The 25,000-nt window shown below is 40.8% G+C and overlaps 1 long non-coding RNA gene across 1 annotated transcript in view; it reads left to right on the plus strand.

The window, feature by feature from the left end:
- Positions 1–10,607: 10,607 nt before the first annotated feature.
- The window catches only part of LOC127009784 (uncharacterized), a 118,088-nt gene continuing 103,695 nt past the window's right edge, over positions 10,608–25,000 (plus strand). Inside the window, exon 1 of the long non-coding RNA XR_007762256.1 lies at positions 10,608–10,656. This is a non-coding gene — a long non-coding RNA (uncharacterized LOC127009784). The remainder of the gene's footprint in view (positions 10,657–25,000) is intronic.

The following is a 25,000-nucleotide window of genomic DNA, read 5'->3' on the forward strand; positions in this document are numbered from 1 at the left end:
ATTGATGAAGGGAGAAATGAAATAAAGAGGGGAAAAAAGACGAATGAAGAGAAAAACATGATAACAAAGAGAAAGACGATGCAGAAAACGCTTTAAGAGGACGCTGACGAAGAGGAGGAGAAAAGAAAGAATAAAAAGAGGAGAAGGAAGAGGAAGTAAAGGACGAAAAACAAGAGAATAAAGAAGAAAAATAAGACGAAGTAGCATAGAAAGGATGATTGCAAGGAGAGATTGAGGAAGAAGAAAAAGACAAACAAGAATAGGGAAAAATTAACCAAAGAAAAACCAGTGAAGAAAAGAAAAATAAGTATAGAGATAAGAAAAAAAGTGAAAAGAGAAAAGCAAAATAAAGAAAATGGAATGAAAATAAGAGAAGAAAGAAGAAAGAAAGATGAAAAAGCATAGTACGGAAGATTGCAAGGAGAGACTGATGAAGAGGAAGAGGAAGACGAGCAAGGAGAAAGAAAATAAATGAAGAATGACCAGGAAAGAAAAATAGATGAAAGAAAAAATAAGAAGAAGCGGAGAGGAACCACGAAAAAAAAATGAGTGAAAGAAAATAAAAAAAACGGCAAACAAGCGAAGAAGAACCACGGAAAAGAAAACGAACAAAATAAAGAAAAGATAGAGAAAGCAAGGAAAGAAAAAGAAAGAAAAGAAAAAAAAAAGAAGCATCGTCATTTCACTTTATCTTATTCTCCTTTCCTTCTATCGTTTTTCTTCTTTCCTCTCTTCCTTTTCTTTCTTTTTATTTCCTTTTCTTTATTTCTTTTCTTTCTTTTTCTTTTCCTTTCCTTTTTTCCTTTTCTTTTTCTTTTCCTTTCCTTTCTTTTCTTTTTTTCTTTTTCTTTCCTTTCTTCCTTTTCTTTCTTTTTCTTTTCCTTTCCTTTCTTCCTTTTCTTTCTTTTTTTCCTTTCTTCCTTTTCTTTCTTTTCTTTTCTTCTTTCCTTTTAACAGAAATATTTGTGTTGCTTAAATTTTACCATCATTTTTTTTTTACCGGAATCTCTCCATGAATAAAGGTCTGCATTTTCTATAATTAATTTTCAAGCCTGTTCTTCATTTTTATCATTTTCTATTTGCATTCCCATTTATTCCTATTTATTCATTTTTTCTTCCTGGTTCATTTTTTAGACAGTTTTTATTCCATTTCAGCTTTTTTTTCTCTTTTATTTTTCCTTTATTTTTTATTCTTGTTTTTCTACCTATTTCTCGTATACTCATGTGGTTTATTTTCTATCATTTTATTCTTCATTAATTTAAGTTTATTTTTATTAGTCTACCCTTGTTATTGTAATTTACGAACATCATATTACTATCGTTTTCAATTCCTTTTCCATCTGTTTTTATCTTTTTCATTTCCCTCCTCTTCCTCCTTCTCCTCTCCCTCTCTCTCTCCATCCTCTTCCTCCTCCATCGTTCAGGTCTTCCATAGTCTCTCCATACTTTCCTCCACTTCTAAATTTCTTCTTATCCTCCTCCTCCTCCTTCTCCTTCTCGTTCTCCTCCTCCTCGCCTTCTTTCTCCTCATCCTCGTCCTTTCCTCGTCCCCTTTCTTGTTCCTCCTCCTCCTCCTCCTCCTCCTCCTCCTCCTCCTCCTCCTCCCGGTATAATTCATCACCGCACTATTTCTCATCATCGTCGCCCTGAAGACCAACTTGAAGAATGGAAGAATAATATTGAATTCTGAAGAGTTTTGACTTCTTGGGCTGGCGGCGGGAGAAGAGGAGGAAGAGGAAGAAGAAGAAGAAGAAGAAGAAACAGAAGAAGAAAAAGAGGAAGAAGAAAAAGAAGGTAAAGAGGACGAATACGAAAAAGAGAAGGAGGGGGAGGAGTCGGATGAAGATGGGAAATAAGAAGGGAGGAGGGATTCTTTGGGGGTGAGAGAGAGAGAGAGAGAGAGAGAGAGAGAGAGAGAGAGAGAGAAAATTTTAAGGGAGAGAAAGAGAGAAAACTTTCTTCTCCTCGAGGCTGAGTCGCTTCCCGATTGTCAAGATTGGAATTCTTTGCCTGTCTTTGTCAGTACTGCCTCGCTCTCTGCCTCCTCCTTGTCCTCCTCCTCCTCCTCCTCCTCCTCCTCCTATTGCTCCCTTCCTTATCCCTCCTCCTTTTGCCTGCCATCTTTATTTTCCTTCTAGTTTCCATTCCTTCTTATTCTGCTTGTTTTCTTTTTTTTCCCTTTTCGTTTTCCTCTTATTTGTTGCAACCAGGACAACCCTTGCTGGATTCTTTGGCGATGAGTCATCCAAGTAAGGCCGAGTGTGTCATATTTTCATCTTCCTCCTTCCCTCTCTCTTTTATCTCTCTTTCCACCTCTTCCTCCTTTTCTTAATGTTATTCTTCCTTCTCGTCTTCCTCTATCTTGGCAACTTTTTCTTCCTCCCCCCCCTCCTCCTCCTCCTCCTCCTCTTCTTCACTACTACCTACATCAACCACCTATTTCAACTCCTCCTCCTCCTCCTCCTCCTCCTCTTCTTCCTCTTCCCAATTTCATACTTATTCCGTTTGTTTTCTTTTCTTCCCTTTTTGTTTTCCTCCTCCTCTTGTGACTTCCCTGCTTTTTTTCCTTCCCTCTTTCTTTATCCTTTCCTCCCTCTGTTCTCCCCGTTCCCTTTTCCCTGTTTCCCTTCCCTTCTTCCTCATCCCTCTATCTTCTTTCTGCCTTCTCTGTCTCTTTTCCTCTTTTTTTTCCTTCATATTCCCGTTCCTCCTTCTTCTGTCTATTTATCTTCTGTCTCCTTTCCTTTTATATTCTTTCTCTCCTCCTTTATCCTTCCTTTTCCCTGCATGCCATTTTTTCCTTACAATCTCCGTCCCTCCTTCGGCCTGTTCTCTTCCTCTTTTGTTTCCTATTTTTATTCCCTTATTCTTATGCTGGCTCCCTTTTTTTCCTTTCTATTTCCCTTTCTTCCTTTCGCTTGCCTGTTTTTCCCTTCTATTTTCCTTCCCTCCTTCTGTTTATCCTGTATCCTTTCCTCTTTTTACTTCCCTTGTTTTTCATCCCTCCTTTTGCCTGCCCTCACATATTATTCTATTTTCCTTCCCTTCTTCTGTTTATCCTGTCTCCTTTCCTCTTTTTCCTTCCCTCGTTTCTCATTCCGCCTTTTCCCTGACCTCATTTATTATTCTATTTTCCTTTCCTCCTTCTCCCCGTTTTCTTTTTCCTTTGTCTTCCTTCTTTCCCTCAGTCTGCCCTCAGATTATGTTCCACGAGGTTAAGTAATTTAGTGGTATCAAGATTGTAATACTTTTTGTCTTACTCGCGTTTTCTTATATGTATTTTTTACATTAATGAGGCAGCTAAAAGATAAAAAAATACAGAAAAAAAACGTTGTCACCGCAAACCGTAAAGCACTTTTTTTCCTCTCTTCGTGCAACTCTTCTTTAGCGGGATTTTTTTTTTCTCTATTCAAATTTTCATATATCTCTTATCTGCTTTATTTTATTTTACTCGCATTTTCTTTCTTTTTGTTTGTTTTTCCCGTTTTCCTTTAATCTTTTCTGTACTTCCTTATTTTTCATTTTTATCTTCGCTATTTTTCTTTCCTCATTTTTCCTTATTTTTCCTTACTTTCCTTACTTTTCTTATTTCCCTTATTTTTCCTTTTTTTCCTTAACTTCTTATTTTTCATATTTTTCCTTATTTTTCAGTTTATCTTCGCTATTTCTCTTTCCTTTACTACACGCCATCTATATTTTTCCTGTATTCTCCTCAGATATTTTTCCTTGATTTGTTTTTTCCGCATTCCTTTATTTTCTTCCGCCTTATTCATCAATTATTTTTATTTTCCGTTCCTTACACGATAAGCAAAAACACTTCTATTCCTCCCCCTCCTCTTCTTCCTCTTCCTCCTCCTCACCATCATTTCCTCCTCCTGCTTGTCTTCCTTCTACCATCTTTCTTCATCATCTTCTCTTCCCTCTACACCTTCATCATTACATCTACCACTTTGCTCCCTCTCTCCCTCCACTCACCTCCTCCCTTTACCTTCTCCCTTCCCCTTTCCCTCCCACCCCTTGAGACCCTAAGTTAGTTACCCTGCCAACTGGGACCAGGAGGGATGGCAGAGTCACCCCCCCAACCTTCATTTTCTTTTTCCTTCCCTCTAACTCCCCCTTTTCTTTCCCTTTTTCCTCCCCTTTGTGATCCCTTAAGACTGCTCCCCTCACACCCCTCTTAAAAATACAAAAAAAGGCAACTTGCAAGCCTCTTCGATTTTAGGCATAAAGTTGATTATTAGAAAGTTTGTTCATTGTTGTTATCATTTTTTATTAGTTTTATTTTTTCGTCTTTCAGATTATGTTCAGTTATTTTTATTACTTTTTGTTATTCACTTATTTTGTTCGGTTTGTGTTCATAGTCGTTCATTTTTATTGCTTTTATGTTTACTTATCATTTTTATTAGTTATCATTTTAATTAGTTTTATATTTTCGTGTTTCAAATTATGTTCATAGTTATTTTTTGTTAATTTTTTGTTCTTCTTTTGTTCGGTTTGTGTTCGTAATCGCTCATTTTTATTGTTTTTTTTTTCTATTTACTTCTTTCGTTCAAATTCTGTTCAGTCGTTCATTTTCATTATTTTTCTGTTCACTTCTTTCGTTCAAATTCTGTTCAGTCACTCATTTTCATTCTTTTCAATTTACTTCTTTCGTTCAAATTCTGTTCAGTCACTCATTTTCATTCTTTTCAATTTACTTCTTTCGTTCAAATTCTGTTCAGTCACTCATTTTCATTCTTTTCAATTTACTTCTTTCGTTCAAATTCTGTTCAGTCGCTCATTTTCATTACTTTTCTATTTACTTTTTTATTCGATTTATGTTCACAGTTATTCTTTTGTATTATTTTTATATATATTTTTCTCCTTTAAATTCTGTTCATAGTCACTCGTTTTTATTACTTTTACATTTACTTCTTTCGTTTTTGTTTTGTTTTGAGATAGGGAAAAAAAATGCGTATTGTTTTTTTATGATTTATTGTTTTTATGCTGTAAGCTCTTTATTATTTTTATTTATGGGATGGAACTTCGTATTTATTTTGCCTTGGTTTTCTTTTCTATATACTTATTTCCCTGTTTCCTTTGTCTTTGGAGGTGGAGCAGATAGCATTTATTTTTTCCTACACGTTTCCTCCTTGTGTATTTTTTTTATTCATGAGCAAACTCTTACTTTTTGTTTTGTCGTCATTCTTATAGTTACATAGTTCCTTACTTCATTTCGCCTTCTGAGGAGGGAAAAAAATCATGTTAGCTTCATATTTCCCACACTTTGTTTCTTCTGTGTTCATCCATGGGAAAAATAAATTATGATTCAACCTCGTCCTTTTAGCATTCATTTATTTCCTTATTTCGTTTTGTCCTAAAGGAGGAAAAATATCATAATTGTTTTTATCTTTCCTGTACGATACATTAGTTAAGTAGTGCTGGCAATCTTGATATGACATATGGAGTGGTGTAGGAGGGAGAGAATACCCCGGGAATATGTGAATGAAGTTTTTTGTTGTTGTTATTTTTAACCTTTTGGTATACGTATTTTGGTATATTGAAGGAAAAGGCGTAATGTTACCTCTTTACGTATATTTGTGTAAATCATTTTTTTAACATTGCATGGCTTGTATTTTTACATATTTACATGTTTTGATTCATCCTTCAGATCCTCTCCTGCTAAAATGTTAGGTTATAAATGGAAAAAAGTAAAATGAACCATTCTTCAACATTCTGAGGCTTAGTTTTTATATAAAAATACAGTTTATCATATTTCTTTTAGTGAAAATTTTTAAGTGTTTGTTTATAAATGGAAAAAGTCAATAAAATTAGATTCTTTACTCTAATAACTTTTAATATACCATTTTTTAACATTTCATGACTTGATTTCTTTATATATTTTCATGTTTCCATTTCTTGACAAGGGAAAACTGTTGGAAAGGTTAGTTTACAGAAGGCAAAAAAAAAAAAGCAATATGATAAAGTTCTTTTCATCAATACATTTTTGCAAACCATTCAATTAATTTCATGGCTTCATTTCTTTATATGTAGATACGTTATCATTAATCTTTAAGGGAAAACTGTGAAAGATCTTGATTAACGGAAGGCTGAAGCGATCGTAGCTCTTTATTTTCGTTATAGTCACTGGAGATGCAATATTTAATGAAGCGAAGGAGGAGGAAGAAGAGGAAGAAGGAGCAGAAGGGGAGGAGGAGGAGGAGGAGGAGGGTGCGAGGAAGGAATGATTTGATGTGATTATAAGTTTGGCGGTGTACGTTTGGGGGCGCTCGCTTTATTTCTTATTGAAGTTTCTCTCTCTCTCTCTCTCTCTCTCTCTCTCTCTCTCTCTCTCTCTCTCTCTCTCTCTCTCTCTCTCTCTCTCTCTCTCTCTCTCTCTCTCTCTCTCTCTCTCTCTCTCTCTCTCTCTCTCTCTCTCTCTCTCTCTCTCTCTCTCTCTCTCTCTCTCTCTCTCTCTCTCTCTCTCTCTCTCTCTCTCTCTCTCTCTCTCTCTCTCTCTCTCTCTCTCTCTCTCTTTGTGTGCTTATGTTAACATTATCTTAACTTTGCCGACAATATGGTCTAAAGGTAGGAAGTTTTAATTGCTGATTTACATGAGAGAAAAAGAAAGAAAGAAGAAAGGCGTGAAGGTGGTGAAGAAATACGAGAGAGAGAGAGAGAGAGAGAGAGAGAATACAACAAGGAAATATAGTAAAAGAAGAAATGAAAGTAAATAAGAAGAATAAAAATGACAGAAATAAAGAAAGAGCATGTAAAAGAAATAAAGACGAGAGATGAGGAAAAAAATGAAAAATAGTAAAGCAAAATAAACTTACAAACTACAAAAGAAACACGAAAACAAACAAATCCAAACACATTTTAATCATGCGAAAGTTACTCCATTTTTTCAAGCTTTTTCATCGTTTTTTCAAGCTTTTTCATCATTTTTTTAAGCTTTTTCATCGTTTTTTCAAGCTTTTATATCGTTTTTTCAAGCTGTTTCATAATTTTTCAAGATTTTTCATCGTTTTTTCAACATTTTTCATCATTTTTACAAGCTTTTTCATCATTTTTTCAAGCATTTTTATCGTTTTTTCAAGCCTTTTCATCATATTTCAAGCTTTTTCTTCGTTTTATCAACCTATTCATCATTTTTTAAGCTTTTTCATAATTTTTTCAAGCTTTTTCATCATTTATTCAAGCTTTTTCATCATATTTTCATGCTTTTTCATCGTTTTTCAACCTTTTTCATCATTTCTTTAAACTCTCATTATTTTATCAAGCTTTTTCATCCTCGCTCTTTCATTTTTTCACCTCTCCCTCTTTTTATCCTTCCTTCCTCGCATTTTGTTTTGTTTTTCTCTTCTTTTTCCCCTTCCTCTCTTTCCTCTTTTTCCCCTCTTACTCTTTTTTCCCTTCTTCCTCTTATCCCCTCTTTCTCACATTTTTTTTCTTTATTCTATATATCTCCTCTTCATCTTTTTCTCTCTTCTTTTTGTATCCCTGTTCCTCCTGTTTATCCCCATTTCTCCTCATCCCCTTTTTCCTTCTTTCTCTTCTTTCTCTCTTGCCTTTTCTTTTCCCTCTCTGCCTCCTCTTTTTCCCCTTTTTCTCTTTTCTCCTTCTTCCTCCTTTTATTTCATTCTTCAGCTTTTTGTCTTTCTCTGTTTTCTTCCTCTCTTCTTCCTCTGTTTCCCCTCCTCTTTCCCATCTTCCCCTTCTTTCCCCTCTTTCTCCTCTTCCCCTTTTCCTACTCTTTTTCCCCTCTTCCTCCTCTTTTTTCCAATTTTCCTCCTCTTTTCCCATTTTCCTCCACTTTTTTCTCTTTCTCATTTTTTCTCTGTTCCCCTTTTCCTCCTTTTTTTCCCCTCTTCGTCATTTTTCTTTTTCCTCTTTTTCCCCTCTTCCTCCTCTTTTTCCCTTTTTCCTCCTCAATTTCCCCTCTTCTTCATTTTTCCTTTTCCTCATTTTCCCCTCTTCCTCCTCTTTTTCCCCTTTTCCTCCTCAATTTCCCCTCTTCCTCCTCTTTTTCCCCTTTTCCTCCTCTTTTTCCCCTCTTCCTCTTTTTCCCCTCTTCCACTTTTTCCCCTCTTCATTCTCTTTTTCCCCTCTTCCTCCTCTTTTTCCCCTCTTCCTCTTTTTCCCCTCTTCCACTTTTTCCCCTCTTCCTCCTCTTTTTCCCCTCTTCCTCCTATTTTTCCCCTCTTCCTCTTTCTCCCCTCTTAAACTTTTTCCCCTCTTCCACTTTTCCCCTCTTCCTCCTCCTTTTCCCCCTTCCTCCTCTTTTTCCCATTTTCCTCCTTTTCCTCTCTTCCTCCTCTTTTACCCCTTTTCCTCCTCTTTTTCCCCTCTACCTCATCTTTTCCTATTTTTCCTCCTCTTTTTCCCATTTTCTTCCACTTTTTTTCCCTCTTCCTCATTTTTTCCTCTTTTCCCCTTTTCCTCCGCTTTTTCCCTCTCTTCCTCATTTTTCCTCTTCCTTTTTCCCCTCTTCCTCTTTTCCTCTTCTTTTTCCCATTTTCCTCCTTTTTTTCCCCTCTTCCTCCTCTTTTTCCCCTTTTCCTCCTCTTTTTCCCCTTTTCCTCCTCTTTTTCACTTTTCCTCCTCTTTTCCCCTCTTCCTCCTCTTTTTTCCCTTTTCCTCCCCTATCACCCTTGTCCTCCCCCTTTTACCCTCTTCCTCCTCTTTGTCCCCTTTTCCTCCGCTTTTTCCCCTTTTCTCCTTTTTTTCCCCTTTTCCTAATCTTTTTCCCCTTTTCCTCATCTTTTCCCCTCTTCCTCTTTTTCCCCTCTTCCTCCTTTTCTTCCACTTTTTCCCCTTTTCCTCCTCTTTTTCACTTTTCCTCCTCTTTTTCACTTTTCCTTCTCTTTTTCCCCTCTTCCTCATTTTTCCCCCTTTTCCTCATCCTCTCTTCCTCCTCTTTTTTCCCCTTTTCCTCCTCTTTTCCCCTCTTCCTCCTCTTTTACCCCTTTTCCTCCTCTTTTTCCCATTTCCCTCCTCTTTTTCACTTTTCCTCCTATTTTACCCCTTTTCCTCTTTTACCCCTTTTCCTCTTGTTCCCCTCTTCCTCCTCTTTGTCCCCTTTTCCTCCTCTTTGTCCCCTTTTCCTCTCTTTACCCATTTTCCTCCTTTTTACCATTTTCCTCCTTTTCCCCCTTCCTCCCCTTTTCCCCCTCTTCCTCCTCTTCTTCCCCTCTTCCTCCTCTTTTTCCCCTCTTCCTCCCCCTTTTCCCCTCTCCCGCCTCATTTTCCCCTTTTCCTCCTTTACCTCCTCTTTTTCCCCTTTTCCTCCTCTTTTCCCCTCTTCCTCCTCCTTTTCACTATACACATTTCCTGTCCATTTTCTAATTTCTTTATCCTCTCCCCTCATATTACTCCTTGCGTCCCTTCCCTCTGACCTTCCTCCCCTCTTCCTCCCCTCGTCCTCCCCTCTTCCTCCCCTCCCCTTCTCCCCCTCCCCCCCATGTGTTTACCACTGTGAAGCACTCAGTGTAAGTGGCCCCCTACCGAGCCTTAGCCCCCCCCCCTCTTCCCCCCTCTCCCCCTCCAACAGTCCCCCCTCCCCTCCTCTCCCCTCACTCGCCGCTGGTCTTCCCTCTTCTCTTCTCCCTTCCTCCATTTTCCTCTCCTCTCTCCTTTCTCCTCTCTCCTCGTCTCGCCTCCATCTCTCGTTCTCTTTCTCGTTCTCTCTCATTCTCGTTTTCTTTCGTTTTCTCTCGTTCTCTCTCTCTCTCTCTCTCTCTCTCTCTCTCTCTCTCTCTCTCTCTCTCTCTCTCTCTCTCTCTCTCTCTCTCTCTCTCTCTCTCTCTCTCTCTCTCTCTCTCTCTCTCTCTCTCTCTCTCTCTCTCTCTCTCTCTCTCTCTCTCTCTCTCTCTCTCTCTCTCTCTCTCTCTCTCTCTCTCTCTCTCTCTCTCTCTCTCTCTCTCTCTGCCATTATTTTGTCTTCCATCCTGATACTCTCGCCTCCTCCTCCTCCTCCTCCTCCTCCTCCTCCTCTGGTCACCTCCTGTAAACAGACTATTTTTCCTTCGTCTCCTTTCTCCACTTTTACTTTTATGGTATTTTGTTTTCCTTTTCCTCTTGTTTTTCCTTCTCCTTTTTCTTGCGTTCTCTCTCTCTTCGCCTCGTCTTCATTTATATTCTAGTTGTCAAAGTTTTCATATGTCTGCTTTGTTATTGTCTTGTTTTTCTTTTCTCTTTTTTGTGTGTGTTTGTGTTTTCTTGTAGACCTGGTATCTGTTAGTTGGTTCTCATTATTCATGTTTTTCTCTTATGCCCGTTTCTTCTCTTTTTTGATTTCTCTCGTTCTCGTCCTCTCTCTCGTTCTCTCGTTCTCGTTCTCGATTTCGTTCTAGTTCTCTCGTTCTCTCGTTCTTGTTCCATCTTTTCCATCTTTCTATCTTCCATATTTTCCTTCTCCTCTTCCTACTCCTCTTCTTCCTCCCTCTCCGCCTTCATAGTTGTATTGCTTTATATTTTTTTCTATCTTTCATGTGCTTCCGTGGTGTAGTGGTTAGCATGTCTAGGTACGAATCCGCTGCCCTGGGTTCGATTCCGGCCTGGGCAGTCAGCGCGTAGGCCACCAAGTTGTTCATCCTTTCTTACCCAACCTTTTCTTACCCCCCACAGGGTCCAGGGCTGGGGTGACGGAGATGAACGCAGACGCAACGCGCAATTGTAAGTATATACCCCAAACTTTACCTTTTCCATTCTTTTCTTCTTACATTTTTTCCTCTTTCCTCTCCTCTACCAAGGCGTATTTTCTGTGCATGCTTCCCTTTTCCTTTCCCTCATAACTAGTCATAAGGACTCGTTATTTGCTATTCTAACATTAAAGGAGGCGGCTTAAAGGCAAAAATAATGAGTGAAAAAATCTCCATCAATACATCCTAACCTCCGCTTGTAACGCTCAGTCGTGTTTGAATTAACCGCGAGACTTCCTTCACTTTTCTCGCTAAGATTTGTTAATGAGTCTTCCAATCAGCGAGTAGTGTCATTCCTTCTTTCTTTGTTAATAGGAGTGATATAGACTGCCATTATCATTGTATGCTACTGACAAAAGCCTTCCAAACATAGAATACATAAGATAAAAACCACTCCTCTAACTCTCTTTAGCAGTGAGTAGCGGGCTTTTTTTCACATTTGTTTCCCATTTATATGCCCCTGAACTGACTCCTCTGCTGTAAAAAAACTAAAAAACAAAAAACAATGACATAATAAACTCACAATCAAAATTTCGTCCCGATAAAACCGAGGAGATGGTGTGTGGAGCCTCTTCCTTCCTGCTCCCCTTCACCCTCACGTGCGGGCGAGGGAAAGTTATGTTCTGTGGGAGAGCCTTGGCAACGAGAGGGAGTAACCTTATTATATGTCACCACGCATTCTATTACCTGGCCCTCATGTTTTCCTTTGTTCCTCCTCCTCCTCTCTTCCTCCTCCTCCTCCTCCTCCTCCTCCTCCTCCTCCTCCTCCTGTTTAACTCCTTTCCCCCTTCACATTCTTCTCCAGCTACCTATTCGTCATCGCCCTCCTCTCAATTTCCCTCCCTTTCTCTCCCATCCTTTATTTCATCACTTACCTCCTCCTCCTCCTCCTCCTCCTCCTCCTCTTCCTCCCCCTACCTCCCTTCTCTCTCTCTCTCTCTCTCTCTCTCTCTCTCTCTCTCTCTCTCTCTCTCTCTCTCTCTCTCTCTCTCTCTCTCTCTCTCTCTCTCTCTCTCTCTCTCTCTCTCTCTCTCTCTCTCTCTCTCTCTCTCTCTCTCTCTCTCTCTCTCTCTCTCTCTCTCTCTCTCTCTCTCTCTCTCTCTCTCTCTCTCTCTCTCTCTTCTTTTTTCTTTGTATCTTGCTTGTATTTCTCCTTCATCCATTTTTTCCTCCTTTTTTTCTCTTCTTTTTTTCCTCTTCGTATTAGAGGCATATGATCCCCATTCTTTTTTTCCTCATCCTCTTTCTGCCCGTTTCCCTCATCCTCTTTTAACCTCATTGCCTTATACTTGTCCTCCTCCTCTTCCTCCCTTCCTCTCGTCGCACACACCTCTCCCTCTTCTCTCCCTCTCACTGTCTATTTTCTGTCCATTCTCTGACGAACTGAAGAGCAACGATGAAGAGAATTAAGAGGAGAGGATGAGAGGATGTGATGAAGGGAGAGGGAGGAGGAAGAATAGAGGCAGTGAGGAGAATAGAGATAAGGGAACTGAGGAAAAGAAGGGAGTGAGGGTGGATAGTGAGGGAAACTGAGGAAAAGTGAGAGGAAAGTATGAGGGGATGAGAAAAAGGGGACGAGAGGATGAGGAAAAGTTGAAGTGAGGACAAAGTAAGGGGAGGGGAATGGAGCTAAGGGATGTAAGAGAAGGAAGTGAGGGTTAGGGGAGGGGAAAATAAAGGGAAGGGAATGAAAGAGGATAAGGGAGTAAGAAAGTAAGTAAGTTTATGGGAAGGAGAAAGAAACTGAGAGGAAGGAAGAGGAGAAGGGTGAGGTTTAGAGGAGGGGAGATGGTGAATGGAAGAGAAAGGAAAAGATGAGGCAATGAGAAAAAGGGAATGAAAGGATGAGGAAAACGGGAAGTAAGAACAGAGAAAGGGGAAGGGAAGGAAACTGCGGTGAGGGGAGGGGACGGGAACTGGGGAGTGTAAGAGGAGAAGGTGAGGGTTAGGGGAGGGGAGAGCGTGAGGGAAGTGAAAGGAAAGTATGAGTCTGAGAAAAAGGGGGTGAAAGGATGAGAAAAACGGGAAGTTGAACAGAGAAAGGGAAAGGGAAGGAACCTGAGGGGAGGGGAAGGGAACTGGGGAGTGTAAGAGGAGAAGGTGAGGTTTAGAGGAGGGGAGATGGTGAATGGAAGTGAAAGGAAAGTATGAGGCAATGAGAAAAAGGGAATGAAAGGATGAGAAAAACGGTAAGTAAGGAGAACAGAAAAAGGGAAAGGGAAGGAAACTGAGGGGAGGAGAGGAGACGGGAACTGGGGAGTGTAAGAGGAGAAGGTGAGGGTTAGGGAAGGGGAGAGGGTGAGGGGAAGTGAGGCGAGGGAATGTTAGGGTGCGTGAGATGGTGAGAGGGAAAATGAATTGGGGTTTTGGAGGGAACGTGAGAGAGGTAAGAGAGGTCGGCGAGGAGAGGAGAGGAGGAAGAGAAGGAGGAAGGGGATAAAGAGGAAGAGGAAAAGGGAAGGACGAAGAGAAGAAGGAGGAAACGAGGCAGAAAAATAAGTGGAAAAGTGAAAGAAAAAAATATATCAGAGAAAAACAATAGAAGACAAAATAGGAAAATGAGGGAAAGGAAGAGAAAGAGAAAAAAAGGAGGAAGGAGAGGAGGCGAGGAGAGGAGAGGAGGAAGAGGAGGAGGAGGCGGATAAAGAGGAAGAGGAAAATGGAAGGACGAAGAGGAGAAGTAGGAAACGAAGCAGCAGAAGAATAAGTGGAAGAGTGAAAGAAAAAAAATATAAAAGAAAAACAATGGAAAACAAAGGAGGAAAATGAGGAAAAGGAAGAGAAAGAGAAAAGGAAAAATAAGAATGGAGGAAGAAGATAGGAAGACAGATAGACAAAGACAAGCAGACAGACGCACAGTGATGGACAAACAGAAAGGCAGAAAGAAAAAGGGAGAGGAAGAAAAAGATTACGAGACAGAAGAAAAGAAGACAGACAGATAAAGACAGACAGGCAGACGCACAGCGAAAGACAAACAAAATGACAGAAAGAAAAGGAAAGAGGAAGAAAAAAGGTTACGGGACAGATGAAAGGAAGAGAGACAGAGCAGAGATAAGAACAGGAGAACAGACGCACAGTGAAAGACGCACAAAATGAATGATAGAAAAAGATGGAGATAAAAGGTTACGGAACAGAGAAAGGAGAGAGACAAAGACGCCTTGGAAAACACGAATATACATGTTAAAGAATATACAGTTATGGGAAAAATGCTAAATTCCTTCTATAACTAAACACAGACTACAGGAAAACGTATCAACTTAAGAATAAATGATTGTATGTTTTTTGTTTTGTTTTGTTTTGTTTCTCCTTCTCCTCCTTTTTTTCCTTCTTGTTTCTCCAAAAAATACTTACTTCCCCGGGATAATACTTGAAGGAAAAGTAGGGAAAGGGGAAGAAGAGAAGGAGGAAGCGAAGTAGGTGTAGAATAAATAAGTAGGGGAATGAAAAAGGAAATGGAAAGAGAAAAGTAAAGGATAGAATACAAAGAAGGAAGAGGAAAAGTAGAAAAGAAGAAAGAAAAGGAGGAGGAAGTGAAGGAGGAGTAGAATAAATAGAAGTAAAAGATCAAAAAGAAAGAGAAAAATACGTGAGGTTACTGGTGGCTTGTAAAATACGCGGAATATAATAAACATCTGATAGTTTGGTAAAATCCGTCCAATGTTGAGATAATGAAGTTACTGTGCGAGAAAGGTCGAGCAAGTTAGACCAAGCTGTGGAGGAGAGATGAACTTAAGAGACAAAGAAGTAACGCTGGGAAAAGTTTGTTCGTTGAAAGGTTGACAGGTAGGTTGGTAACTGAATTAATAACTTTTTGCTAATTTGATTCACCTCACCTGATGTGTTTTGTACTAACCCATATTTGGGGTATATTGATGAGTAATGATTCATATATTAATATTCACTCACCTGTTCATAAACTTTACTCATGTTTATTTACCCTGTTTGTTAATTTATATTGATTCACTATTCGTTTAGATGGATATCAAATAAGTTTTTTTTTCAGCTTTATATATATATTTTTTGTATTTTTTCATCATTCTACCTCCATTATATTTTCTTTTCGAGATGGCAATCATGTATATTTTGTCAGTTTTTCTTTTTTCCCTCACTTTTTCATCATTCTGCTTATTCATTAATTCTTTCTTATTGGGATGGCGATTAAGTGTATTTGTCAGGTATCTTTTATTTTATCACTTCATCATATTAGTGCATGGGAACCGCAAATCATCATCATCATCATCATCATCATCATTATCATCATCATCATTATCATCATCATTATTAACATCAGCATCATCATCATCATCGTCATCATCCCCTAAAACGTATATCTGAGAGTGCCCGCGCGTCATTTCGTGTCACCAACGTGCGAACACCAGCATGCGCGGCGCTGTTCCGGAGTGTCCATCAGGTTATTGCGCGGGAATGGTCACACAACATTACTGAATAGAAATGCGAGGAAGTATGGAGAGGTACGAGGCGCCAATAACAAAATGGAACCAACGTAAGCAGAAGCAGTAAAAAGAAGAAAGGAAGAAGAATAAACGAAAGAAGAAAAAGAGAAGGATCTGGAGGAAGAAAAAAAAAAATATAAAGGGCAAGAAGAAGAAAAGGGAAGGAACGAAATATGATAAAAGGATAGAAGAAAAGAAAAGAACTAGAATTGCGAAATGATAAAAGTAGATCTATAAATATTTACTATTGTATGAATGGACGAAAAACTAAGGAGGTCAGACGGTGCAGAATGCTGAATGGAAGGCGTAACAATAATAAAACCATTCCTTAGAAGTAAAAACATTGCAGAACAACTAGTGATAAATAACTGAAAATGCTTATACAAAAAGATAGTAGGAAAAAATAATAAGGGAAAAAAAGAAAACTGACACAAAATATACATGATCGCCATCTCTAAAATAAAATATAATGAGATAGAATGATGCAAAAATATAAAAAAGATGAAAAGTGACCGAAAAACAGCGATAACAATGATAATTAATAACGCGTTAACTCAGAAGCCGTCTGGGAGTATGAACAATTACCGCGGGTTGGGAAAGTACAAGATATTAAGTTTCCTCCCGAAATTGACCTCTCTTTTGGCCACCCCTCTTAATCTCTTTTTTTTTCATTATTGTTTTCTTTTTTCTTTTCTTTTTTGCCCTTGACTGTTTCCTTTACTGTAAAAAAAATAAAAATAAAAATAAAGGAATAGCATATATGTGATAATAACAAAAACATTACTTAGAAAACTATAAAAAATTAAAAAAAACTCATTAGGCAGCAGTAGGTACACAATATATACATCGAAAACTCGCATGTAGAGGAAGCCTAACAAATATCATAAGCATAACGTAAGCATGACATAAGCACAGCAGGTAGAAGGTGAGCATAGCGTAATGAGTGAACGGGATGAGCTTACCATGACCGACAGGTAGAGGCAAACTGATGATCATAACATAATGTAGAGGAAGCATAGCAGGGAGGCATCACAGGTTATTAATGAGTGAGGGTAACGAGCATACCTTGACCGACAGGTAAAGCCAAATCGATCAGCATATCATCATGTAGAAGCAGAGCAGGTAACAGGTAGGCATCACAGCTAATTAATAAGCGAAGGTGATGAGCGTGCGTGGCCGACAGGTAGGGGTAAGCAGGTGTGCATGACATAATGTAGATGAGGTATGACAGGCAACAGGTAAGCATGTAAGATAATTATTGAGTGAGGGTGATGAGCGTGCGGGGCGGACAGGTAGAGCCAAACAGGTGTGCGAGTGAGTCCGGGAAGCTGAGCGAACGGAAGCCATTCAACGGGGCGTCTAATTACCATTGTTTGGAGGCACCGCCGATGCCGCAATTACCGACCGTCGCGGCGGAAGGCCTCCCTCCCGCCCCGCGCTGCCCACGGCCCGGGTTCGATAGTCGTCAAACTTTTTTTTTTTTAATGACGTGATGGGGCGCAGGATGATATAAGTTGTGGTCTAAGCCATTTTTTTTTTCTAGAGTTTAATATTTTTTTTTTATTAGTATTGAGAAGGAAGAGGATGGAAAATGGCAAGATATGTGTTTTAAGTTATTTCTTTTTTCTGTATCTTGGGATTTATATTTTCTTTTTTTTTCTTTTTTGGGGGAATGACGAAGAGGACGCGGAATATTAAGTTCAGTTGTTTTAGGCTTTTTAACGTCTTCCTTCCTGGGACCTATATGCGTGATTACTTTTTTTTTTCTTCAGAGCGGTTAATGAGGAGAGGAAATGCAACGAGAAATGCCGTCTCGAGCTTTCTCTTTTTATATTAATCAGTATTCGTATTCTTTTATGACTGAATATTAAGAGAGGCTTTCACCAAACACCAAACAAAAACCTGACACTCACTTCCTTGTTTATTTGATGCTCGTGAGGACAATAAATGCAAAGAAAAAAATCCCATCGTTGTTTTCCTTTTCTTGGGTATTATTTGATTTATAAGGAGCAGTAAGTAGCGGGCTTTTTTTTTCATTATTGTTTTCTTTTTTTTACGCCCTTGAACTGTCTCCTCTGCTGTAAAAAAAAAAAAAAAACGAGGCCCGTGGATGCAAAAGAGAGCGTTGTCCGATGCCTTCATTTCCGCATTTCTTTCTATTAATGTTCCTTCTTTCGGACACTTAAATTTTTTATTTCTTTATTTAGAATGAGTGCAATATATGCTAAGACTAATATTGTCCAAAACTTTCTATAAAACGTAAAGTAATTCAGTTTTGATTGCACTGTTTTATATAACGGCGAAAGAACCCACAAAATGCATGATAAAGGACCGACATATATGACAGTTGAACCAAATTAGACCAGAATCGAAAAAAAATATGATATAGTAGAAACGGACAGCGAAATCTAAAGGAAGGCGTTCATTTCCTTGTCTCGCGTAATATTCGTCAAGTGTATTCGTTAATAGTGTTTCCTGCGAATGTTCTCTTAGTCTCGTGGTTTTCTCCTGTCTCTAATTCAACATCCGCAAGGTTTTGTTTTTCGAGTTAATGATGATGAGGGTAATGGATGTAAAGCATAATGCTCCCTTCTTTAATTCCAACGACCTTTTTATTTTCATACCCTTTCATTTTTTTGTGGTCATCAATTTTTCGTGGCTTTTTTCGTGATTAGTTATTTCTGAAGATATTTCCCTCCTCACTCATCGAAGACAGCAAAAAGCAATGTCGCACTCATGTTTTTATTTATTCAGTATTGCCGACAGTTTTCTTCCTTCTCCTCCTGAAATAATGAGACCGTCTGCATAATTCTGGCTCGGTGTCTTCTTTCCCTTTGTTTCCGTGATTTGATATTCGTAAAGGCCTGGACTTGATCGCTGGTTGAAATAATGAAGGCTGAGAATAACCAAACCACAACGCTCTCATACGTAAGCGAACATAGCAAAAGAATATAATTTTGTTGATACTTAATCTCTCAAGACTTAAGATAATGACGACTATAAAACGTAAAGTAATTCAGTTTTGATTACGCTGTTTTAAATAACGGCAAAAGAACCCACAAAATGCATGCATACCAGGAAGGAAGGAAGGAAGGGAGAAGAGTGTGTGAGATGAAGGGAGCGAAGGAAGGAAGGAATGAAGGAGGGAAGGGAAGAGGGTGTCTGTGATGGACATGAAGGAAGGAAGGGAGGAGGAGGTCTGTGATAAAGGAAGGCGAAGGAAGGAAGGAGGGAAGGAAGGGAGGCTGTGACGGGGTGTGTGTGACTCAGAAAGGGGTTTACAGAATGGTTTACGGGGCTTTAGGAGAACGCAAGGAGGGTGTAACGAAGAGGAAGGGACTGGGAAAGGGTTTTACATACACCAGACCAAATTAGACCAGAAACGAAAAGAAATATAAAAGAGTAGAAACGGCAACAACACACCCACGCGGAGTTAGGCGACGAGAGGGAAATGATAAAGATATGATACACAAAATAAAGCAGAGAGGGAAAGGATAAAGATATGATAGACAAAATAGAGCAAAGCAAGGATGAAAGGATAAAGATATGATAGACAAAATAGAGCAAAGCAAGGATGAAAGGATAAAGATACGATAGACAAAATAGAGCAAAGCAAGGATGAAAGGATAAAGATATGATAGACAAAATAGAGCAAAGCAAGGATGAAAGGATAAAGATACGATAGACAAAATAGAGCAAAGCAAGGATGAAAGGATAAAGATATGATAGACAAAATTGAGCAAAGCAAGGATGAAAGGATAAAGATATGATAGACAAAATAGAGCAAAGCAAGGATGAAAGGATAAAGATACGATAGACAAAATAGAGCAAATCAAGGATGAAAGGATAAAGATATGATAGACAAAATAGAGCAAAGCAAGGATGAAAGGATAAAGATATGATAGACAAAATCAAGCAAGGATGAAAGGATAAAGATATGATAGACAAAATAGAGCAAAGCAAGGATGAAAGGATAAAGATATGATAGACAAAATAGAGCAAAGCAAGGATGAAAGGATAAAGATATGATAGACAAAATAGAGCAAAGCAAGGATGAAAGGATAAAGATACGATAGACAAAATAGAGCAAAACAAGGATGAAAGGATAAAGATATGATAGACAAAATAGAGCAAAGCAAGGATGAAAGGATAAAGATACGATAGACAAAATAGAGCAAAGCAAGGATGAAAGGATAAAGATACGATAGACAAAATAGAGCAAAGCAAGGATGAAAGGATAAAGATACGATAGACAAAATAAAGCAAAGCAAGAATATACTAAAATAAAACTCGATACTGAAAGAGAGAAAACTATGAAAAGACCAAAGAAAATATGTATCCCGTGAAATCCAAACGAAAAATGCTGACGAGAAGGGATAAAGATAATGAGAGTTGACCAAATAAAACAAAACGAGAGAATATTAAGCGAAAAACGCATTACCGAATAACAAAAAAAAAAGGTTAAAAAAGGATCGATTCCCCCAACACACACAAAAAAAACAAGTCGACGAGATAGAATAAATAATGACAAAGCAAATAACTCAAATAAAACCAGAATATATTAAACGAAAACTCATGACTGAAGAACTTAAAACAATAGACAAAAAGAGGATCGATTCCCCCAACACAAAAAAAAATAAGTCGACGAGAGAGAAAAAAATAATGACAAAGCAAATAACTCAAATAAAAACAGAAATATATTAAACGAAAACTCATGACTGAAGAACTTAAAACAATAGACAAAAAAGAGGATCGATTCCCACAAGCGCACATAAAATAGTTCGGCGGGAAGGTGAAAAAAAAATAATGACGAAGCAAATGAATCTAACAAAACCTGAAAATACTAAGCGAAAACGGATCACTGAGGGACAGACAGACTAACAATAAATAAGCAGGAAAAATGTGAATGGATCCCCTCAACACACACACACACACACACACACACACATACACACACACACACACACACACAGTCACACAACCACTCACCCCCCCACCCAGTCACCCCTCACCCACACACACACAGACACTCGAAATAAGCCGATGGATGGATAGGAAAGGAAAAAAAAACAACTTCATCTGTGGACAGAGATGAGAGGCGGAAACCGGGGAAAAAAACAGCGGGATGACGTGTGGCCGGGCGAGGCAAACAGGCTGGAGCGGCGCCCCCCTTGCCCCCCTTCCCCCCTCGCCCCCCTCCCCCCCCTGGCCACCCCCCGAAATCTGTGTGTTTAGGCCCTGCGACCCGCCAAATCTTTCCTCCGTCTCACACAAAGCCTACGTGAGCTACTTGGATCTTACCTCCCCCCTCCCCCTCTTACTCCCTCCCTGTGTGTGTGTGTGTGTCAGTGTGTGTGTGTGTGTGTGTGTGTGTGTGTGTGTGTGTCCCGCCCTTTTCCTTGTTTATCTGTTTGTCCGTCTGTTTCTTTATCTCTTTCTGTTTGTCGTTCTCTCTCTCTCTCTCTCTCTCTCTCTCTCTCTCTCTCTCTCTCTCTCTCTCTCTCTCTCTCTCTCTCTCTCTCTCTCTCTCTCTCTCTCTCTCTCTCTCTCTCTCTCTCTCTCTCTCTCTCTCTCTCTCTCTCTCTCTCTCCTCCTCTCCCTCCCCACACACACACACACACACACACACACAAGCTCCCATCCTTTCCCAGTTGACTCGGCCACTTCCTTCGCCTCCTTCCTTCCTTCCTTCCCTCCTTCCTTCCTTCCACTTCCTCAGCCTTTCCTCACAGCCCACTGCCCCTCCAATCACCCTCACACAGCGCCTCGCCCCCCACACCCCCTCCACCCCTTTCCCCTTCCGTGAACTCCTCCTGTATCTCCCCTCTGCCGCCCGGGTCCCCTCTCAGCCAGTATTCTAAGAGGTCTTAAGGCCACTGACCCTCACACCCTTGCAAGTCTTCCCTGGTCTTTGGAGTCGTTTCGTTGCCACCTTCCTTGTCTTCTTCTCTTTTCCTTCCTCTTTCTTTTTCCTCTCTCCTTCTTCCCTCATTGCCTCCCTTTACGTATTATTTCCTTCTTCTTTTTCCTCCTCTCTTTCTCTTTGTTTCTCCCGTTTCTTCGTTTCCTGTTTCCTTTCCCCTTTCTTCTTCCTTTTCTTCTATTTTCTTCCCTTTCTTTAATTTGCTTCTCATTCCTTTCTCCCTTCTTTCTTTTGTACCTTTGTTTTGTGTCGTTTTTTTCTCCTTCCCTTTTTCCCCCATTTTCTCATTTTTCTTCATATTATACTCTCTCTCTCTCTCTCTCTCTCTCTCTCTCTCTCTCTCTCGCTCTCGCTCTCGCTCTTGCTCTTGCTCTTGCTCTTGCTCTCTCTCGCTCTCGCTCACTCTCTCCTTTTTCGCCTTAATGAGCATGGACTTAACACCATTTCGTTCTTAAGCTTCTTCATTTTGGTTTCTCTTTTACCATTTCTTTCTTTTTTATTTTGGTGTTGTTTTTTTTTTTTTTTTTTTGTATTTCTGTCTGGCGAGTTAGATTTTTTTTCCTTTTCTTCTCTGTCTGTCTGGTTACTTCTCTCTGTCCTTTTCATTCCTACCTTTTCCCTGTCTTTCCTCGTTCTCCCGTCCCTTCACTTTTTTCCATTTACCTTTTTTTGGGGGGAGGAGGTTATAGCATGTTTTTTTTTATTCATTTTGGTGGGTTCTATTGTTTTCCTATTCTTCTTTGTCTGTCTGCTTACTTCTTTCTATTCTCTTTTCTTCCTATTCCCTTCCTCTCCTTTCCAAATCTCACTTCGCTTTTTTTCTTTATATTCTTTGTCTCATTTTACCTCTCAGCACAACCTCATAGTGAATTCTTAAGTCTTTCTCTAAGCTACAAACACATACTAAACAACACCTGATCACCTGAAGAACACGACAGGTAATATAGTTCACGCTCCTTAAAAATACTCCCAGGTTCTAATTAGTCACCCAGAAGGCTTAGCGCTGATTCAATGCCTCCTCGAGCGTCCATCCTCCCCTGCACCTCTTTGGACCTAACCGATGGGAGCCTTGAATGTCCTCGAGACGTCCACGATGGCCTTTTGGTGGCGTGGAATTGCTCTTTGATGTCTTGAGGGCCGGCGTTGAGGGCTGTTTGGAAGGCCTCGTCAGGGTCAGAAGATCTCTCGGTCGACGTGTCTTGAATGCCTCTCACTATCAAGTCTTTCCTCACGTCGTTCAGAGTTAATCTTTAGGCGTCTGGAAATCTCACGAGGAATTAGAATACCTTATAGAACGCTTGAAAGCCTTACAAAGGATTGGATGCCTTGAATAACTCTAGAACGCATAAACAACCAACAAAACGTCTTCATAATTCATAAATGTCGTCTGGAGAGGCTCACGAGGAATTAGAATACCTTATCGAACTCTTGAACCCCTTACAGAGGATTGGATGCCTTGAATAACTCTAGAATACATAAACAACTAACAACACGTCTTCATAATTCATAAATGTCGTCTGGAGAGGCTCACGAAGAATTAGAATGCTTTGTCGATCTTTTGAAACCATAACGAAGAACCAGAATGCCTTTAAGGGTCCCTAGAACGCATAAAGAACATATAAAACGTCTTCATCGGTTAAGAACGTCGTCTGGGGAGGCTCACGAAGAACTAGAATGCCTTGTCGACCTTATGAAACCCTTACGAAGAATCAAAATGTCTTAATAATCTCTAGAACGCATAAATAACATATAATGCTTTTTCATGCCTCAAGAATGCCACGTGGCCCCTTTGTACCCCGCCCATGGCACCACAGAGAGAGCCACGTGGAGGAGTGCCAACCAGGAATGTCTTTGACCCGAGAACCCTTCGTGCCGCGCCCCTCGAGAAGCTGAGAGCGTCCGCAGCGTGTCTTGAGCAGCGGGGAAAGCACACACTCGTCTCCCAAGCACCCACGCCCCCGGCAAGCCTCGGATCGCCCTCAGGTCACTCTCGTCCTCCAGGAAGGCTGACAACGTGACCCTCGACAGGACTGGAGCATCTGCAGCATGTCTTAAGCAGCTGAGAGCACACTCGTCTCCTGAGCACCCAGACACCGCAGGGCACCCTCAAAGTCGGGGTTATTCGCTGTAACTGCGCGTGGCCTCGGTGCTCATCTCCGTTGCATTCTTAGACTACCCCGAAATCCCCCTACATCACCCCGGGGAGCAAGACTCTCGTCCCCAAAGCACCCAAGACCCCATTCACCCCAGGGCCTTGTGTCGCATCTTCCAGGGGGTAACGAAATAGGATAGCACCCCACTCAACCCCCCCCGTACCCTACACCGTAATCACCCCAGTGTCAGGTAAAGTGCATGTTCCAGGGGGTGACAAAAGTTCCTTGGGGGGACTTAAGCATCCAAGAAGTACCCCACTCAATCCTAAGCACCCCATTATCCTCGTCACCCCAGGATCAAGTCAATTATATTTTCCAGGCGGTGTCATAAATTCGTTGGGGTGACTTAAACATCCAAAAAGACCACCCGTCACCCCCCATCACACCATTCACCTCCCCGAAGCACCCCATCACTCCATCACCCCCTAAGCACCCCATCACTCCATCACTCCGAAGCACCCCATCACTCTAATACCCCCTAAGCACCCCATCACTCCGAAGCACCCCATCACTCCATCACTCCGAAGCACCCCATCACTCCATCACCCCTAAGCACCCCATATCTAAGCACCCCATATCACCCCATCACCACCAAGCCCCACATCACCACCCCATCACCCCCCAAGCACCCCATCATGCCACATCACCCTCGCGTCACCCTCATCCTCCCGGGGCCAACACAAGCAGGTTCTCGGGTCGCCGCTCAGCACTCAGCGGTTTCACGGGTCCTCCAGCACGTCTCCGCCAGCTGCGCCCTCCCGCTGGCTCGGCTGTCTTATCTCGGGACTTTTCTCTGTATCGCTGGGGATAAAGGTGTCGTCGAGGTGTGTTTAGGCCTATGTCTCCCGTGTGTGGCTATGTGGGCGGCTCTGGGGCTGGAGGGGGCGTGGGGAGGGGTGGGAGAGAAGAAGTATGGGGCGTGAGTAGGTTGAGAGGTTATTGGGTAGGAGTGAAGGGGAGGGAAGGGAAGGAGGGTAAGGTGTGACTAGTCTGAGAGTGTAGTGGGGAGACTTGTAGTGGATTGGGGTGGAAGGGAAGGAGTCGGGAGCATGAGAAGTGTAAAGGTTGTGGATGGTAGTGGTAGACGTAGGGAGGGAAGGTAGGGCGTGGATAGGGTAAGGGTTAAGTGGTAGTAGTAGGGATGGAAGGGTAGGAGAGTGGTGCGTGGGTAGGCAGGGAGAGTAGCCGTGTGATGGTAGGAAGGTGGGTGGGGCGAAAAGGTTGGGAATGATAGGGGTCGGGAGGGAAGAGAATTAGAGTGTTGCGTGGGTAGACTGGGAGAGTGGGCGTGTGATGGTAGGAAAGTGGGTGGGGTGAAAGGGTAGGGAATGGTAGTGATCGGGAGGGAAGGAAATGGCAGGGCGAGGCGAGGAAGGAATGTTATGTAGATACTGTTCATTTCGATGTTTTGGTGAGGGTAGACTGCTGATGAGGAGGTGTGGGCGAGAGTAGAGACAGTGAGAGTATGGGTGGGTGTCGGTGTGGGTGTCTTTGTGGGTGTCGGGGAAAGGATGGCGTCCGTAGTGAATGAATGCCTAGAGTAGCGTTTCATATGATTTAGTATAAGAATAATATAAAAATAACATGAAAATATATGGAAGCGAGGATGTGGCGAAGGAGGGAAAGTGTGCAAATGAGAATATAAAGAAACAAAATAAAATAAATGAATGATAGACTTTGGATTGTGGAAAAAATGTCAGAAAAATTAAAACAAAAAGGTGAATGATAGACTTTGGATTGTGGGAAAAGTTTAAGAAGAATGATTACAAAAAGGTATGACAGGAGACC

The sequence above is a fragment of the Eriocheir sinensis genome, chromosome 42 (assembly GCF_024679095.1).
Source record: "Eriocheir sinensis breed Jianghai 21 chromosome 42, ASM2467909v1, whole genome shotgun sequence".
Classification (NCBI taxonomy): Eukaryota; Metazoa; Arthropoda; class Malacostraca; order Decapoda; family Varunidae; genus Eriocheir; species Eriocheir sinensis.